Below are 18,765 nucleotides of genomic sequence, written 5' to 3' on the forward strand. Positions count from 1 at the left end.
AAAAAAAAAAAAAAAAAAAAGCATGGCCACTTTAACAATATTGATTCTTCCAATCCATGACCATCAAACAATTTTCCATTTGTTTGTGTCACCTCTGATTTCTTTCAGCAGTGTTCTGTAACTCTCCTTGTTGATCATTGTTGGTATATAGAAATGCTACAGATATTATGTGCTGATTTTGTATCCCAAATACTTACTGAGTTCATCTATCAAATCTGGGAGTCTTTTGGAGGAGTCTTTAGGGTTTTCTATGTATCAGATCATATCATCAGCAGCAAACAGATAATTCGACTCCTTCTTTTCCTATTTGGATTCCTTTTATTTCTTTCTTTTGCCTGATTACTGTGGCTAGAACTTCCAGTACTATGTTGAATAGGAGTGGTTAAAGTGGGCATCCTTGTCTTGTTCCAGTTCTTAGGGGTATGCTTTCAAATATTCCCCCATTCGGTATGATGTTAGCTGTGGGTTTGTCATATATGGCTTTAATTATTTTGAGGTATGTTCCTTCTATGTCTAGTTTCTTGAGGGCTTTTATTGTGAAGTGATACTATATTTAATCAAATGCTTTTTCTGCATCTATAAAGATGATCATATAGTTTTTGTTTTTAATTCTGTTTATGTGGTGAATCACATTTATTGATTTCTATATGCTGAACCATCTTTGCATCCCTGGAATAAAGCTCATCTGATTATGATTATTGTCTTTTTCTTGTGCTGTTGGATTCAATTTGTTTGTATTTTGTTGAGGATTTTTGCATCTATGTTAATCAGGGATATTGGTCTTTAGTTTTCTTTTTTTGTTGTGTCCTTGCCTGGCTTTGGTATCAGGGTGACACTGGCTTCATAGAATGAGCTAAGGAGGATTCCCTCCTCCTTGATTTTTTGAAATAGTTCCAGTAAGATTAGTACCCAATCTTATCCATTCTTTTTTGTATGTCTGGTAGAAATCAGCTGTAAATCTACCTGGTCCTGGGCTCTTATTTCTTGGGAGATTTTTTTTATTACTGATTTAACCTAACTATTCGTTATTGTTCTATTCAGGAATTCTATTTCTTCCTGGTTCAACCTTGAGAAGTTGTATGTCTCCAAGAATCTATTCATTTCCTCTCGGTTTTCAAGTTTGTAAGGGTAGAGATGTTCACAGAAGTTTCTGATGATCTTTTGTATTTCCATCATATCAGTAGTAATGTTGCCTTTTTCATTTCTGATTGTGCTGACATGAATTTTCTCGCTTTTTTCTTGGTTGATCTAGCTAGCAGTCTTTCAATATTCTTTACCTTTGTGAAGAATCAACTTTTCATTTCATTGATGCTTTTTTTTTAGTCTCCCTTTCATTTAGTTCTCCTTTGATGTTTGTTATTTATTTACTTCTTCTACCTTTGGGTGTGATTTGTTTCTATTTTTCTAGTTCCTTGAGGTGTGACGTTAGGTTGTTAATTTGTGATCTTTCTGTCTTTTCATGTAAGCATAAAACATTATAAACTTCTCTCTTGGCACTGCTTTGGCTGCATCCCAGAGGTATGTTGTGTCTCTATTTTCATTAGTTTCAATTTTTTTTAATTTCCATATTAATTTTGTCATTGACCCAGAGATCACTCAGGAGTAGGTTGTTTCATTTCCATGTACTTACATTGTTTTGAGTTCCTCTTGAGATTGATTTCTAGTTTTATTCCACTATGCTCTGAGAAGATACTTGATATAATTTCAATTTATTTAAATTTATTGATTCTTGTTTTGTGGCCTGACATATGGTTTTTCTTGGAAAATGTTCCATGCACTAATGAGAAAAATGTATGTTCTGCAGTTGTTAAGTGGAATGTTCCATAAATGTCTGTTAGGTCCATTTGGTATACACTACTAGTTAAGTCCACTGTTTCTTTGTTGATTTTCTGTGTCAATGAGCTGTCTAGTGTTGCCAGTGGAATGCTGAAGGCCCCCAATATTATTGTATTGCTGCCTATCTCTTTTGTTAGGTCTAGTAGAATTTGTTTTATCATTCTGGTTTTGAGTGCATATATAGTTAGAAATGTTATATTTTCTTGTTGAGTTGAACCCATTATCATTATATAATGACTTGCTTTGTCTATTTTTCCTACTGTGGATTTAGTGTCTGTTTTAGTTTGTATAAGTCTAGCTACGCCTTCCCACTTCTGGTTTCTGTGTTACATGGAATTTTTTTTCTACCCCTTTAGCTTCAGTCTATGAGTGTTTTACCAATTAGGTAAGTTTTTTGTAAGCAGCATATCATTGGACCTCGATTTTTCATCCATTTCACCAATTTTCATCTTTTAAGTGGAGCGTTTAATTCATTTACATTCAAGGTTAATGGTAATATGTGAAGTTTTCTTTCTGTTATACTTTTAACTGTTACCTAGTTGCTTTGTAGTCTCAATTGCATACTTTTGTAACACCTGTGAGTATTATATTTATATTTGTTTTTATGATGGCAAATACTGTTTTTTCATTTCCATATTTAAAATTCCCTTGAGCACTTCTTGTAGGGGTGGTCTAGAGTTGACAAATTTTCTTAGCATTTGCTTGTCTTGGAAAGATTTTATTTCTCCTTCATTTATGAAACTTAATTTGGCAGGGTACAGATTTTATGGTTGACAGTTTTTCTTTATGCAATCTGAAAATAGGACCTTAGTCTCTTCTGTTTTTAAGGTTTCTGCTGAGAGGTCTGCTGCTAATACTATGATATTTCCCTTATAGGTGATTAGAGGCTTTTCTTTTGCTGATTTTAGGATTTTCTTCTTCACACTGACTTTGGATAATCTGATGACTATATATCTCTGTGAAGTCCATTTTGCAACGTATATTTCTGGAGTTCTGTGAGCCTCTTATATCTGGATGTCTAAATTTCTAGTAAAATTGGGGAAATTTTCCTCAGTTTCCTAAATTATATTTTCCAATCTTTTTACTTCTTGTTATCCCTCAGAAATACCTATTACATATAGGTTTGGATGTTTTACATAATCCCCCACTTCATGAAGGCTTTGTCCTTTTAAACATTTTTTATTCTTGTCTGACTGGGTTAATTCAAAAACCTGCCTTCAAGCTCTGATATTCTTTCTTTCACTTGGTCTAGTCTATTGTTAAAACTTTTTATAGCATTTTGTAATTCCTTCAATGAATTTTTTATTTCCAGACATTCTATCAGGTTTTTTTATTTTAAATATCTATCTCTTTAGTAAATTTCTTATTCATATCTTGAATTGCTTTTCTGATTTCTTTGTATTTGTTTACAGCTTTCTCTAAGAGCTCTTTGAGCTTCTTTAAACTCAATATTTTGACTTCTTTATCTGGTATTTCAAAGATTTCATTTTGATTAAGATCCATTGTGGGAGAGCTAGTGTAATCTTTTAGGGATCCTGTAACCCTTTGTTTTTTCACCAGGGTTTCACAGAGCTTCTTCTTACCTGCATAAGCTACCTCTTCTTTTGTTTTTGAATTCATTTGCATTGGACAGGATATTTTCCCCTTCAGGATGTAACTATAATGTATGTTGTATATACTATAACGTATTTGTATATATATTATAGTTACATCCTGAAGGGGGAAAAATAGTCTTTTGGCTTTGGTTCTGCATGCTTTCAGTGGCAATGACTCTATATGAGTTCCTTAGTTATAGGTAGCCTTTGTACTAGGCATGTGAGCAAGTTCACTGTCTCCTATGGTGCCAATATGGCAGAGGTCTCAGGAAGCCAGCACTGTGCACTTGTGTCAGCAGATTGTGTATTAGGTTGTGCAGTTCCATCTCCAGGCCAGCAGGTAGTACTTACTTACTGGTAAGAGCCAGCTGAAGCAGAAGCTGATAGGTAGGTGCTTGATCTTTGTTTCCAGAAAAGGTGCTCCATTGTCCCAGGCAACAGGCTGATCTAGGAATGCACGGTAGCCTGCGCTCCCTCAGCACCTAAGTGAGAGACAATGCTGTGTGGAGCTGGACTGCCAACCCCACCCTTGGATACCCCAATGGCACCAGGCACAAATAAGCCCTAACCAGTGGCAAGGGAAGCTCCTGGTGAAATGTGCTGAGGTCTCCCCAATGAGGAGAGGGAGCTGCCCCAGCTCCATGGTCTAGGTAGGCAGAAACAGTCTTCTTCCCTGTCACATTCCTGTCCCAGCTCTCAGGACACTAAGATTGGAGAGACACCACTGCCTATCTCCAAGCTCCAATTTAGCCAACAGTCTTAAAAAAAAAAAAAAAAAAAAAAAAGGTTGCCCCATGGCTCTCCACTAAAATATCTCTGGTGCAGAACCTCCTCCCTCAGCCCTGTTCTATGCAACAGGAACACTGCCACTCTGTGTAGAGAAAAGGGGGCACCTCACCTTTCCTGCAAGCCCCAGTCTGGTAGGCACACAGCCAGCAGGGATGCTGTAATTCCTAACAGCCATAGAATGGCTATCCTCTATTCTGGGAGTTTATTCTAGTCATCCCTAGTAGCCCTAGAATGGCTGTCCTCCATTCTACCCCTAGAATGGCTGTCCTTCATTCTAGCAAGGTTACACATGCTGTAACTTTCAGGAGGAGCAGCCACAGCTGTAGCCACAACAGTGGGTGGGGTAGGGAGATGAGTAGTCCCCTTCTCCACTCCTGTGCCTGAGCACTAAGGCTGCCTGGCTGCTGGGATAGAACCATACTCTTCCCCATAGGGCTGAACACAACACCCACATCTCCTCTGGAAGCAGTGCAGTTACTCTCAGTCCATAAGTGGGAAGTTCTTGAGCACCAGAAAGCACACACTTCGGGCTCCTTTGTCCAAAGAGGTGTCCCCTTGGAGCACTGCACTCTCTTTTCCTTTAGGAGCAGCACTCCATGAGGGCTGGAACAAGAGGAATACTGCAGCTCCCTTGGAATCACCCAGGCCTATGTGTCTGCTGCAATTTGAGCAGATGCTGGGATTGGCAATGTGGAAACACAAGGGCTGAGATTTCCTGGGCAGAACTCAGTCATTCAATGGATGTAGCCCAAGAATCGTGCCTGCCACTGCAGATTGGGTAGAGGAGGAGGACAAGCAACCCTGTACATGCTGGTATACTGGTGCAATGCCCTCAAGAAGTCCCCAGATCATTGCCCACACCAGTGTTTGTGTTCATGAGGACAGAGGAGCTCTCTGACATTTCACATACCAAGGATCTGCCACCAGGGCAAGGAGAAACAAAACACTCCCACCAATCCTTTTCATGAAATACCAAGCCCGCCCCTCTGGGTTTCATCTGTGACAGCCTCTTGCTTCCTTCTTTTCCTGTGCCCTAGTTACTTCTGGTGAGTTCTCCACTAGGCTCCAGCACTTTCCTCTTGAAATTCTATGTAAAATTATTCAACTGTGACTTTGAGTCTTCTTTCTTTTTCTTTCTTATTTTTATTTGTTTATTTATTTATTTTATTTTGAGATGGAGTCTCACTCTGTCAACCAGGCTGGAGCACAGTGGTGCCATCTCAGCTCACTACAACTTCTTCCTCCTGGGTTCAAGCGATTCTCCTGCCTCAGCCTCCTGAGTAGCTGGGACTACAGGTGCCTGCCACCATGCCTGGCTAATTTTTGTATTTTCAGTAGAGGTGGGGTTTCACCATGTTGGCGAGGCTGGTCTCAAACTCCTGACCTCAAATAATCCACCCACCTCGGCCTCCCAAAGTGCTGGAATCACAAGCGTGAGCCACGGTGAGTCTTCTTTCTAAGGAGAACTGGCATCCAATGTCTCCAGTTAGCCATATTAGAGGAAAAAAAAAAAACCTAACTTGCTACTCATTAAGGGCATTTTATTTCATAAGAATCTTAGATCTGTTAGATCTGTGAATATACGTTAATCTTCAATTAGCGAAGTCTATATTAAAGTTTTACCTCAACCAACTGGTTTCTTATTTGTAACCATTAACCACCATGAGTATATTTACATAGAAAATGGTTTGGGGAGAGAAAAGAAAGGTTCAGTTCAACACAACTAGCTGCTAAGCATAATGATTGGGTGTTTAGTTAAATTCAACAGTTTCATTTTAAAAGATGCACAGTTTTGAAAAATTAAAGAGATGAAAATTGCCAATAGTTCCATCCAAATACAACCTATGCTAGCGCTACTTTTCTAGGTATGTCTATTTAATTTTTGCAAAATTGCAGTTCTCTCACACACAAATTTTATGTCAGCCTTTTTGTAGTTTTATTACATCATAAGAATGTTCCACATTGCCATCTAGTTTTGACAAGCATCATTTTATGGGCTGCATAATGTTTCTTTCAGTAAATGTGTCAAGATTTGCTTTGTCTAAATATTCAACAAATGAAAACTAATTGTTACTAATTATTTTGTTATGGCAAATAACATTGCAATAAAGAGCTTTGCACATAAGCTTCAGTATTTAAGACTCAGCATAAATTCAGTAAAGTAAAATTATTGGGTCAAAGCGATGTAAACAGCTTTATGGTATTTGATTCATATTGCCAAATTGTTTCTCAAAAGTTTTCCCATGCCCTTAGATGACTTTTTACCAATTTGATTCTACAGAATGCTTACCATATACCCAATACTATGCTGGATACAGAATATACAATGATTTAAAGACATGCCAATATTTCGAAAAGCTTCCTTTAAGCTTTGCAGATTCTGAATGTAGTTTTTCACAGATACCTAAAGGTGACATAGCTTTGATTTCAAAACATTCATTAAATAAAATTGTTTTAGCACAACAAAGGACAATTGAAGAGCTCAAAGAACAGTTACTTCATAAAGATACCAAGGCTCCTTACTTTGAGGTTCGTAATGAAAATACCAGTTGCATCCGATATGTGCATCACTGCTTTATGTTCTTACTTTTCCATTTCATATAAATAATTTCATTTAATTCCTTGTGGCATTCAATGTGTACGAGAAAGACAAGAAAGAAAATTTACCCTTGGCAAGTCCTAAAATGGAAATAGTGTTTATCTTAGTATGTGTCTTTTGCATTACATTTGGTTATACTAAATGAAATCTTTAACCAAGTTATTACTAGTTCACCAAGGTAGGATAATTATTTTAGTAACTGTGAAATGTCAGGGAATTTGCATTTTAAGACACTCCACTTCTTGCCAATCCTTTACTATTGGTGTGTGCTCCCATTTCATAAAATTACACAAAAGGTATTTTGCTTCATTGTGGCTTCATTAACAGAGAACATACCTGAGATAGCTGCCTAATAGTAGGCACATTAACTGTACAGCTCCTATACTTTGTTCATCTGTGCTAGTCTCAGGTCAGTGTTATTCAACGGTCCCAGGCAGAATTTCTTCTTCAATTATATCTGAGAGGATGTCCTTAAAGTTGAAACTATGTAAATTGAAGATTCTTCATGTACAAATGAACAATCTGTGGCAGCACACCTGAAACCACTTATTAGATTATATATTTGCTTTAGTAATAAAAAGTACTTGCTGCCTTGTGGCCCCTTTATGCTTGTGTCACTAAGGGACTATTGCATGTGAGAGCTAATTAAACAGGACTGAAATGACCTACTGCTTTCTTAGCCATTTCTGTTAATCATGAGAAGGCAACCACCTTGAACATCAGCTGCATTTGCATATTAATTATGTCTGGAAATTCAGATTCTCTATACCTTTGGTGCCACAATCATTTTCACATATTTTATTCTGTTTTAAAATAATTCATCGAAGCAAGAAAGTTTATTTTTCACAAGAGTCTCTAGGCTTACATTTTAATTCAGAATACATGTTGTAATGACCATACTAAAAGTCCTGGCCTCCTCACTGTATTATAAAGTATCACACTCAGGGGTAACTGAGGTCTCCATCCACACCACCCCTTCTTGCTTAAGGGCAGAAAAGACCTCGGCAGTCATGGGGAAGTCATGTGATACCAAGCCTTAGAAAAACACAAAGCAATTTGCTGAAAGGAAAGAAGGCCTCTGACCAAAATGTGAGTTTTAATCTTCCACAGTGGACAGTTTTCAGCAACCACTGGACCTAAGTTCTCTGTCTAAGAAGATCTTTTCATCCAAGGCTAGGATTTCAGCCTCACAAAACAAGAGCACCAAGGCAGATGAAACCTGTAATAAAGGAGGAGTGTGCACTCTGCTTTGGGTCCAAGGCAGCCTGAATGTCCAAGCTTATCTCACAATGAGTTGATGAGATTGATTGGCACAGCCCTGGTAATGAGAATTTATATATGGAAATGCTGCTGTCAAGCTCTGAACTAGCAGCAGAATGCACTGCTCTAATTTTTTACTGAGAATGTTCCACTGTAATTATTTACTGAGAATGTTCTCCCTCTATTGCTCCTCTCTTCCAACCATAGGGAATGTAAGAAGAATATGAAAGAGCTACAGAACAGCAATGCTGCCTGGAAGCATATGGTTGTATTAAGTCGATAAATATTTCCCATTTACATTCAGTCATTCTTGAGGAAACAATGTCTTTCTGTGTGCCTTTGTAAAGTCATCTTAATTCATTCTGACTTCATTTTCTTCATTCAGCCATCTTAAGTCTCTTCACCATAGCCAGTATCTATTTTCATAATTGCCCCCGGGAGAAGAGTTAAGGAAAACTAAACCAAAAGAAATTTTGTGGAGAAAAGTCAGAACCTCAAAATTAGTGAAAAGTTTCTGCTTCAGAAATATTTTAACTACATAAAGAAAATAACACATGTAGGACTAATTTGTCTGTCTTAAGCTTCCTGCTGCATTTATAAACAAGTAAATGATACATTTAATTAAGTTGAACTATGAAATACTATGACACTATTATTAATGCATTGTACCCAGATCAGTTTAGACCTGATCAAAACACTTTGCAGACAGTAATTATGTTAACAAACATTTAGATTAACATATCTTTTAAAATAAAAGCTCAAACTAATTTGCATTCCTTTATGGTTGGGAACCCAAGGCAGAGTACTAAGTAATATGTCTAAAATCATTTGAGGTGAGAGGTTAGAACCAAAGTTGGGATGTGACCTATATCCAGTTATATCTCACATCTACTTCATCTATTAATAATAATCAGTCCACTGTAAGATGATGAGTGGACTTAGTATGGTTTTTACTATTAACCCAAAAACCAACTTTCCTCTGCTAACACCACCAGATGACTGCTGGTTCTGGGCCATTTCTGACATCTGTTTTCATAACTGATCTCAGAACAGCTGGTCAGATCCTTCAGCTCTGTGCTAGAAATGGAGGCACCTATCTTAGGGTGTCTATTTTTTCCTTAAAAAGAAAAGGTGCAAGGTCTTGAACTCCTCAAAGAACTGGAGCTATTTACTGATAGTGTCATTTTAAATGCCCATGACTAAAGTATAAGTTTAGTAGTAAGTACCTTGTTTAAGAGTGTGTTATGTATCTAAAGGCAGGACATTGCTTAATGGGTGTAACTTGACACAATGGGAAAATCTCTTCAAAACCACCCCCCTCAAAATATCACTCCCCACCCCACTATCAAAACATTGAAATTTCACCTCCAGATTTGCAGTCTTTTCAGCCTCTGGAGATATAAGATTCTGAAACACCTCCTTTTCAATAATTTCCCTGCCTTCTTTCTAATGGATCTGATCCTATTCTCATCAAAATATCAGTCCTTCAGCCTCTGCCATTTTGTCCAATCCTTCAGCCTATTCCGGGCCTCGATAGGCTCACATAAATCCTAGGTCCTATAGTTTGCCACTGAACCACTCCCAACAGTCTTCTTGGTGGTACAACAGAAATCTTGCTCCTTGACCTCTGTCCCATTGGCTTTGTTAATCTCACTCTAGGAAAACTTAGCTTTTGCTTTTTCTACTCTCATTCCTGAGCCTACAAGTATTATTAAAGAAACTCAAACAGTATTTCCATGAAACAAATTCCTGCACTATAAAGTTAGCTAGGCCCTACAAGCTATTTCATAGTCATATCTGATTCCCTAAACTAGTCCCCTGGTCAGATTTCCAAAACTTTCCTCTCCCATTGAGCCTGCAGCATGATTTCCCTTCATTCACAGAAGCAGTGATGACAATGTAGTTAAGAGTAGAAGCTCTAAGGCTTGCACAGAACTTCATTCTGCACAGAACAGCTCTGTCACTTACTAATTTTGTTCCATTGGCAAATTGCTCATTCTCAAATATTACTCCCTCTTATGGTTTTCTTGCCTGTAAAATAAAAATAATGATAGGCGTGTCTGCCTCAAAGGGCTAAAGTTTTTAGTGAAGTATCTGCTACAAAATGCTCAATAAATGCTAACTCCTAAGATGGCTATAGCAACCACCACTGTTACTATTATCACCTCCTTCTACTTACTGAGAAAATAGAAGTCATTTGACTTCATTCGAAGTTTCTTCTTGCTACTTTAAAGTTTGTCTGAATTTATCCAAACACTTACTTTCTTTGTTTTAGAGAGAGTAAAATGAATTCATGTCTTTGCTAATGTTATTTCTATCTACCTATGACTTTAACACCATTTACAACCAATTTCCATAAGACCTTCCCAAAATGAAAAGGCAGCGTATGGATTGGGAGAAAATATTTGCGAACCATGTATCTTGTAAGGGGTTAATATCCAAAATATGCTAAGGACTCACAAAATTCACTGCCAAAGAAACCAAACCAAATCAAGCAAAGAAAAAAAACACAACTCTGCTTTTTTATTTTATTTTATTTTACTGAAGCATACTTTTATTTAGAAAAGATAGAAACAATCCAAATGATTATTAAAGTTTATAACATGCAGCTATTTAAAGTAAAAGTTTTCAAAGACTAGTAGTGACTTGGAAAGATGATATAATGTTATATTAAAAATTTTACAAATAATATGATCTCAATTTTGAAACATATAGGTACATAAATAATGTACAAACAAAAAATTGAAAGAAAATATGTGAATATACCAGCGATTTTATTTCTGGGTGATTTTTATTTTCTTCACTATACTTCCATCATTTTAAATGTTCTAAAATAATTGTGTACTACTGGGTAGGCGACAATTAGGGGCTGGTTAGGCAAATAGAGAGAGAGGGTATCAGAAGAAGGATAGAGGAGGGCAGTGTTCACAGGCACAACCACAGGATAGCACCCACACTGCCTCTGCAGCTAATAGGAAGATATGTGGTTAAGAACTTCCCCTTGTACCAGGATGTTGCTCAGAAGGGACTGTCCCAACTTAGGCACAGGTGCAATAATTCACCTTAAATGTCCTTAATTTAGCCCAGCTCATTATAATGTCATTAACACGACATTAGCATTGTGATTTTAGCCACCCCACCTTTCCATGGGTTTCACTTAGGCACTCATGAGTAATAACCAAGATGGAGTTCCTCTGGTCAACCCCAGGCACGTGCAAATGCAATACCCTTAGGAGGGAATTTTACCCCTCCCATTTGGAGAGAACCCACAGAAGACTTCTTTGTCTTTGCCACATAAAAGACCCAGAACTCAGCCCCATTTCTGGCAACCTGCATTCAGGCCCCCTCTCTTTGCTGAGAGCTTCCCTTTTGCCTAGTAAATCATATTCTGTTCACTCTCTGGTGGCCACATGCCTCATTCCTCTTGGTCATAGGACAAGAACTCAGACCTAGCTGATCTAGGGACTAAGCAGACTGCAACATTACTTTTTAAATTTAAAAAGAAAAGAACATTATTTTGAAAGAAATCTTTAACTGAAATATTAAAAAGAAACTGAAGCAACGTGAGTATTTTATCTTTTAAATTTGTTATGAAATAGCATACTAGGCTATCTAGCCAGGGTGCTTATACTCTATTTTTGGTATGCAATTTAAGCCCCGCTTTTAGGAAGCACTACATGACTACTACATAACCACACCTCACAAGCAGATTTGAATCTCTTCCCCACTGCAGGCCCCAACCTCTGGTGCACAAGCACCCCAGGCCTCACTGCTGCATGCTTCATCACATTGCATATGGGCTGTGCAGGTTTGGTACTTGGATTTTTTTCCAACTTTTATTTTAAGTTCAGAAGCACATGTGCAGAATATTCAGCTTTGTTGTGTAGGTAAACATGTGGCATGGTGGTTTGCTGCATAGATCATCCCATCACCTAGGTAGTAAGACCAGCATTCATTAGCTATTCTTCTTGATGCTCTCCCTCTTCCCACCTTCCAACAGTCCCCAGTGTGTGTTCTTCTCCAACATGTATCCATATGTTCTCATCATTCAGCACCCACTTATAAGTGAGAACATGTGGTATTTGGTTTTCTGTTGCTTAATTAGTTTGCTGAGGATAATGGCTTCCAGCTCTATCCATGTCCCTACAAAGGACATGATTTTGTTCCTTTTTATGGCTGCATAATATTCCGTGGTGTATATGTACCATATTTTCTTTATCCAGTCTCTCATTGCCAGGCATTTACAGTGATTCCATGTCTTTGTCATAACACAACCCAATTTTAAAATGAGCAAAGGACCCAAGTAGTTAATTTTCCAAATAAGACATACAAATGGCCAACAAGTATGAAAAGGTGCTCTGATCATCAGGGGAATGTGAATCAAAACCACAATGAGCTATTACCTCACACTTGTTAGGATGGCAATTATCAAAAAGATAAGAGATAAGTGTTGGCGAAGTTGTGGAGAAAAGGGAATCTTTGAACATTGTTGGTGGAAATGTAAATTACTACAGCTATTTTGGAAAACAGTATGGAAGTACTTCAAAAAATTAAAAATAGGATTACCATACTATCCAGTAATTCCTTTGCTGGGTGCATGCCCCAAAAATGAAATAAGCACCCCGTAGATATCTATGCTCCCATGCTGATTGCAGCATTATTCACAATAGCCAAGACATGGGAACAGCTCAAATATCTGTCGACTATTTTTACATTTCATCATTAAGTATAATGCTTATTTTAGCTTTTTTTGCTTGTTTGTTTTCTTCTTGTAAATGCTGTTTACCAAGTAAATAAAGCTTCTAATTCTGATTTGTTGAGGTTTTAATCATGAATAAACATCAAAATTTATTGTTTCTTCTATTCTATTGAAATTGCCAAATGGTTTTTCTCCTTTGAGTCATTAATGTGATAAATTGCCTTAATCAACTTTCAAATATTAAACCAACCCTACATTCCTGAGATAAATCAAACTGGGTCATACGTAGCTTTTACATTGCTGGATTCTATATGCTACTATTTTATTTCTAATTGTTACACTCATATTCATAAGCAAGCTTGGACCATAAATTTTTTCTCATACTTGTTTTATCAAGTTTTATAGGAGTAGTATGCAAATGAAATTACATTTTGCTTGAATGTTTGATAGAATCCACTGTTAAAGCCAGAGTAAGATATTTGTAGAAAGATATTTGACTATGCAATTTTTTAAGGTTATGATAATAATTATCCTACCTCTTTTTGAGTTAGTTATAGTAAGTTACATATTTCTACAAATTTATGCATTTCATATCAAATTTCAAATTTATGGATAAAACATTATTCATTATATCTTCTTGTTAATTTTTTTATGTTTATAGAACATTTCGTAGAAAGTCTGTAGAAAGCATAATGTTCTTCCTTCTCGGTTCTGAGATTGGTTAATTTTGTCTTCTTTTTTTTTTTTTTTTTTTTGAAACGGAGTCTCGCTCTGTCACCCAGGCTGGAGTGCAGTGGCCAGATCTCAGCTCACTGCAAGCTCCGCCTCCCGGGTTCACGCCATTCTCCTGCCTCAGCCTCCCGAGTAGCTGGGACTACAGGCGCCGCCACCTCGCCCGGCTAGTTTTTTGTATTTTAGTAGAGATGGGGTTTCACCGTGTTAGCCAGGATGGTCTCGATCTCCTGACCTCGTGATCCGCCCGTCTCGGCCTCCCAAAGTGCTGGGATTACAGGCTTGAGCCACCGCGCCCGGCCAATTTTGTCTTCTTTATTTGATCAATCTCATCTGTTTGTTTACCTGTCTTTGTTATCAGTATTTTCCAAAAAAGTTTGACTTTTATGTTTCTTTTTTCTCATTTGTATTTATGATCTCTTTCACATTTTATTACTCTCTGTTATCTTTGTCTTTTCTAATTTTCTTTGGTTTTACTTTGTTTTCTTACACTACTCTTTTGAGACGGATGCATAGGTCATTAATATTTAGCTTTTCCTTTCTCTAAAATAAACATTTTGATGATATCATTGTACTATTAGGAACTGCTTCAGTTTCATTCCACAAGTTTTATTATGTAGTAATTTTATCATTTCAGAAAAATACTAATAACCATAATTATTTCTTCTTTGACATATGAGTTATTTTGAATAATTTTTTCTTTTCAAATGTCTAAAGATTTTCCATTTGTTTTTCAAACTAATTTCTAGCTTACTTCTCTATTAGTCTGAGAACATGATGCATATGATATCAGTCCTTTTCAATGTATTCAGATTTGAATTTTAGTACAGTATATAACCAATGTTTGTTCATTTTCCTCTGCTTGAAAAGAAGGTATATGTTATAGTTTGTAGATATGATGCCTCATACATGTCCATTAGGTCAGGCTTGAGCATGTTTTTCAAATCTTACCTACCCTTACTGAATTTATTTGTGCATTCCATCAATTAAGAGAGATATCTTAAAATGCACCTACTATTATACTGGATTTTATTTTCTGTTTTGTCTATCAACCTTTGTACTATATATTTGTGTATTATTAAGTGCATAGAATTTTAACTTTCTGTGACTTTTAAACTGTTTTCATTGTGACCTGTCTTTGTCATTACCTTGTCATTATTAGGCAGACAACGTCATTATTAGGCAGAAGAACTTTGCCTAATAATGAACTTTGTCCACGGTTTGCTGGAACAGGCGTGTACTAACAAGAGCCAATTGGGCACACCTTTTCCAAACTCTGCAATTATGTCACGTTGGTGGCTTGAAATCAGTCATGACAGAGTATTAATACAGAGAAAGCAGCAAATGACACAAATCTCACCCATGCCCCAGAGCTGGTTATTAATATTTACCAGCAATGCTCTGACTTCATATGATTTTAATATATCAGCTTTCTTTTTGGTAGTCTTCTATTATAACTTTTTTCCATTCTTCTAATTTTAACCTCTGTGTCTTTTGATTTAAATGTGTCTCTTAAAACAGCAAATAGTGGGTACCTTTTTTTTTTTTTTTTTTTTTTTTTTTTTTGAGAGGGAGTCTTGCTCAGTCGCCCAGGCAGGAGTGCAGTGGTGCGATCTTGGCTCACTGCAAGCTCCACCTCCCAGGTTCACACCATTCTCCTGCCTCAGCCTCCTGAGTAGTTGGGACTACAGGCACCCGCCACCGCGCCCGGCTAATTTTTTTGTATTTTTAGTAGAGACGGGGTTTCACTGTGTTAGCCAGGATGGTCTCTGTCTCCTGACCTCATGATCTGCCCGCCTCAGCCTCCCAAAGTGCTGGGATTACAGGCATGAGCCACCGTGCTGGCCAGGAACTTTTTTTTAATGTAGTCTGATGATCTCTGTCTTTTAACAGGAACATTTTGTCCATATACATCTACGATGTCCCAAATATTCCATGGGACATACTGTTACTGAAAAATAAAATATTCATTGTTTATCTGAAACTTAAATTTGACTTGGTCGTATGTTTTTATTTGTTAAATCAGGCAATCCAATTCCTACCAGACCTAGCCCTAAACCTCAGAATGGAGTGGCACTAGGTCATAATAACAGGTAACAATGTGCCAGGCTCTCTGAGAAACACTAACATCTATTTTCTCACTTAATTTTCAAAATACAACTACATGATAGGCAAGCACTAATCAAAAACTATAGTGTTGGAAATATTATTATCTACTTTTCAAGTTACAAACCAGAGCAAATAGAAATTAATTATTTGCCCAAATTGAGGCAGTGGCAGAGTGCTCTTACTATGCTTCAGTCCTCAAGTACCCAAAATGAAGTTTACCTTGCTTTTCTGAGGTAACTGATAGGTCCTTATGCATCTGAAAGTTAACAGGCAAAGATATACAGCTGTTTCTGTTTGATCTACTCCAATTCTGCTCTGCTGGAGAATATCATTCATTTTTGGTAATATATGCAACAAACAATCTATATATATATGCAATTGTCTTTACTGAGAATTCCCAACATACTCCAAGATTAAGTTTACATGACAGCAGTAAAACCATAGGGCAGTGTGTGGTTTGTAATATTATAATCATGGACAGCACAAACTTCCAGAAAACAGAGATGCTGGACTGAATTAGAGCTGAATCTGATATAAGTACTTCAGATATAATCAGAATCGAATGATATAAATTTTGCCCCCAAATATGTAGCACTCTTAGCAATCACAGGAAGAAAGATACCTTGTATTTCAGCACCTCAGCACAGCTGGAACCAGAAGGAAAGTGGATATTTGGCACAAATCATTATGTCCCATAAGTAAATCCACATTCCTTTCCCCTGATGTTTCCTCAGTACACCTCAGCTTCTGAAGTTAGCTTCCTCCTGAAATTTTTGGAATTTGTTTTATAAGCTCTTAGTGGGTCTCTGTGAATTCTTGTAACTTGTCCCCATCCACCTTCAAGTCAGCTTCAAATATCACGGGCTGAATCTGCCTCCTGCTCATGCATTACCTGGCACTTTCTGGCATAACCCCTTGGTTTCCAATCTTTGTGTCAACCTAGGCTGTAACAGTGCTCTGGAAAGTACAGTGTTGTTAACATTTGTGAGGTGCAATCACTATCTCGGATTTACTTGTAAAATCCCATGCTTATTCTCTTACCAGTGACTTGTGTACTTATTTAAACTCTACATTCTGAAACTTATGGAGCTGTATCCAAAAAGTACACATAATTAAGAACTGGGAGGCACAACAGTGAAAATGGTTAGTTGAACTTCAGTTAATGTAAAGGTGAGATGATTAGGAGTGGCTTAATGGGCCCGAACCTATACACATGAGGAGATGGCTGCAGGATGATTTGAGGGATACTGAAAAGTGGTACTGGAAAGTCCAGCTGCTGGAGAAAGGACTGGCTTATTTGTGGCAGCCCCTGAAAACTAGGCAGCCATGTATGAAACCTTCACCAAGCTGGCTAACAATTTTAATATAACTGTTGTCACCTCAGTTTCACATTCTGTTTACTCCGACTTGACCTCAGCATTAATCCAACTCTTGTCACCATTTTTTTCAAAGTGATCACACATTTTACAATTAATCACAGCTTATAAAAATATCCTACTCTCATATTTTTTTAAGATTGGCTCATCTGTAGAGAAAGGATTTGTTGATTTTGTTTATGTATTCAGGTGGCCCTCAACATTTTAAATGTTTTGCTAAAATTGCCAAAGTAAAGTTAGCACTCCATGAAGAAGCAATGTGTTGATCCTAAGGTTTCTCACAACCCCTGGCACAGTACTGCATGCCTTGAGAGCGCCTGAACCCCTGTTTGAGAAGTAAAGGCATTCCCCCATTACTAGAAATATAGTTCTCAATTTGCAGGAACAGTACCTCTGCAGCTGGCAGCTAAATATTAGTGTACCTCATTCGAAAGGCTGCATTACTAAGTGATTTCCCGCCTTAAATGGAGGCAGTGTGTACTACCTTTCCTTGCAACCACATAACAAGGAGCTCAGACGTGTTTCTCTCCTTTCCCAGGGCACAGAAACTAGTCAGCTTTGAGAAAGAACACTCCTCCTCTCCTCAATATGCCCTGCCCTCTCACCCTACTAAGATGGATGACGAGTTTGCATACATTTCTATTCAGGGTACAATTGAAAACATGGCCCTGCTAGACTCCTACCTCTTCACTCCCTGACATTTACCATACTTTAACAACTGGCAATTCCACCTGTTCAGAAGGTCATCCCCTTTGGGCACGAAAAAGGCAACCTCCTTTTCCACCTCTCCCTTCAACTTCAGTTCTGTTCCTACCCACTCACCACACTGCATAGGCCCTCAGCAAGAAGTGCATATGTGTGTACTTCAGCATGTCACCTATAGATTTGGTTCTTCTTTTTTTCTTTTTTTTTTTTTTTTTGTGCAATGAGGTAGGACTCAGTACATATGTACATGTATGGAATAGAAGGTAGGCACTAGCAACCTCTTATTTCTTGTAAGGCTTTGCGAAGGTCCTAACCATTTCCTTCTGACATAGCAAGTCTGATGGTTAAACCTGATTTTGCAAGAAGAGAAAAATAATGCAACCACTCTAATTATTTGAGAGAAGAGACCACTGATTTTTATCCTCAGCAGGGAGTACTGCTGCTGAACAAAGGCCAGTTTTGGAGGTAAAAAAGACAGTGATGGCATCCAATTTTCAAAACCTACAGAGAGGGAAACGGTATAACATCCACCCCATGCATTATTGATAATCAGCATGCATGCTGCCTATTGTGAAAGTCTGTTTACTTCCCAATTCATTAAAAGAAAGAACTGCAAGTTTCCTTACTTTCTATGATCTCCTTTTGCATCATTTATTCCAACAAGTTTTGCCTCTAAGGCCACAGATCGAGGCTGGCATTGTGTAAGTTTGTTGAGAACTACCTGTAGGAGGGCAACTGGGAGAGCAAGTTGTAGAAGCTTTTCTGTTCTCTGCTTTATTGCCCAGAAAACAGTATGCTTAAAATCCATGCAGTCTTCTGGGATAGACTGAACAAGGTATTCAGAAAATCTGCATAATTTGTTGATATATACTCAGGTATGTTAAGCACGATTTGTATTTAATTGCCTTTGCTCTTTGGGAAAAATTTCTCAGGTGTATAATTGAGAATCTACTAATGTAATGGGAGGACCCAGGCATAATGAATCACAAACAAGAGAAGCATTTGCAGAAAGGCCACAGTCCCTCACTTTTTTTAGTAAGGTTGGAAAATTGGGGAAAATTAAAT

General features: G+C 37.6%; 1 protein-coding gene and 1 long non-coding RNA gene across 2 annotated transcripts in view; one reads left to right on the forward strand and one right to left on the reverse strand.

Annotated features, from left to right (window-relative positions):
* The window catches only part of LOC108516800 (interphotoreceptor matrix proteoglycan 1-like), a 69,649-nt gene that overhangs the window by 4,498 nt on the left and 46,386 nt on the right, over window positions 1-18,765 (forward strand). The gene's annotated exons all lie outside the window — the stretch shown is intronic.
* The window catches only part of LOC108516801 (uncharacterized), a 59,743-nt gene that overhangs the window by 3,768 nt on the left and 37,210 nt on the right, over window positions 1-18,765 (reverse strand). The window contains exon 2 of the long non-coding RNA XR_001881933.1: window positions 3,787-3,913. This is a non-coding gene — a long non-coding RNA (uncharacterized LOC108516801). The remainder of the gene's footprint in view (window positions 1-3,786; window positions 3,914-18,765) is intronic.

This window comes from Rhinopithecus bieti, unplaced genomic scaffold (genome assembly GCF_001698545.2).
Source record: "Rhinopithecus bieti isolate Rb0 unplaced genomic scaffold, ASM169854v2 scaffold_39383, whole genome shotgun sequence".
NCBI classification, from domain to species: domain Eukaryota; kingdom Metazoa; phylum Chordata; class Mammalia; order Primates; family Cercopithecidae; genus Rhinopithecus; species Rhinopithecus bieti.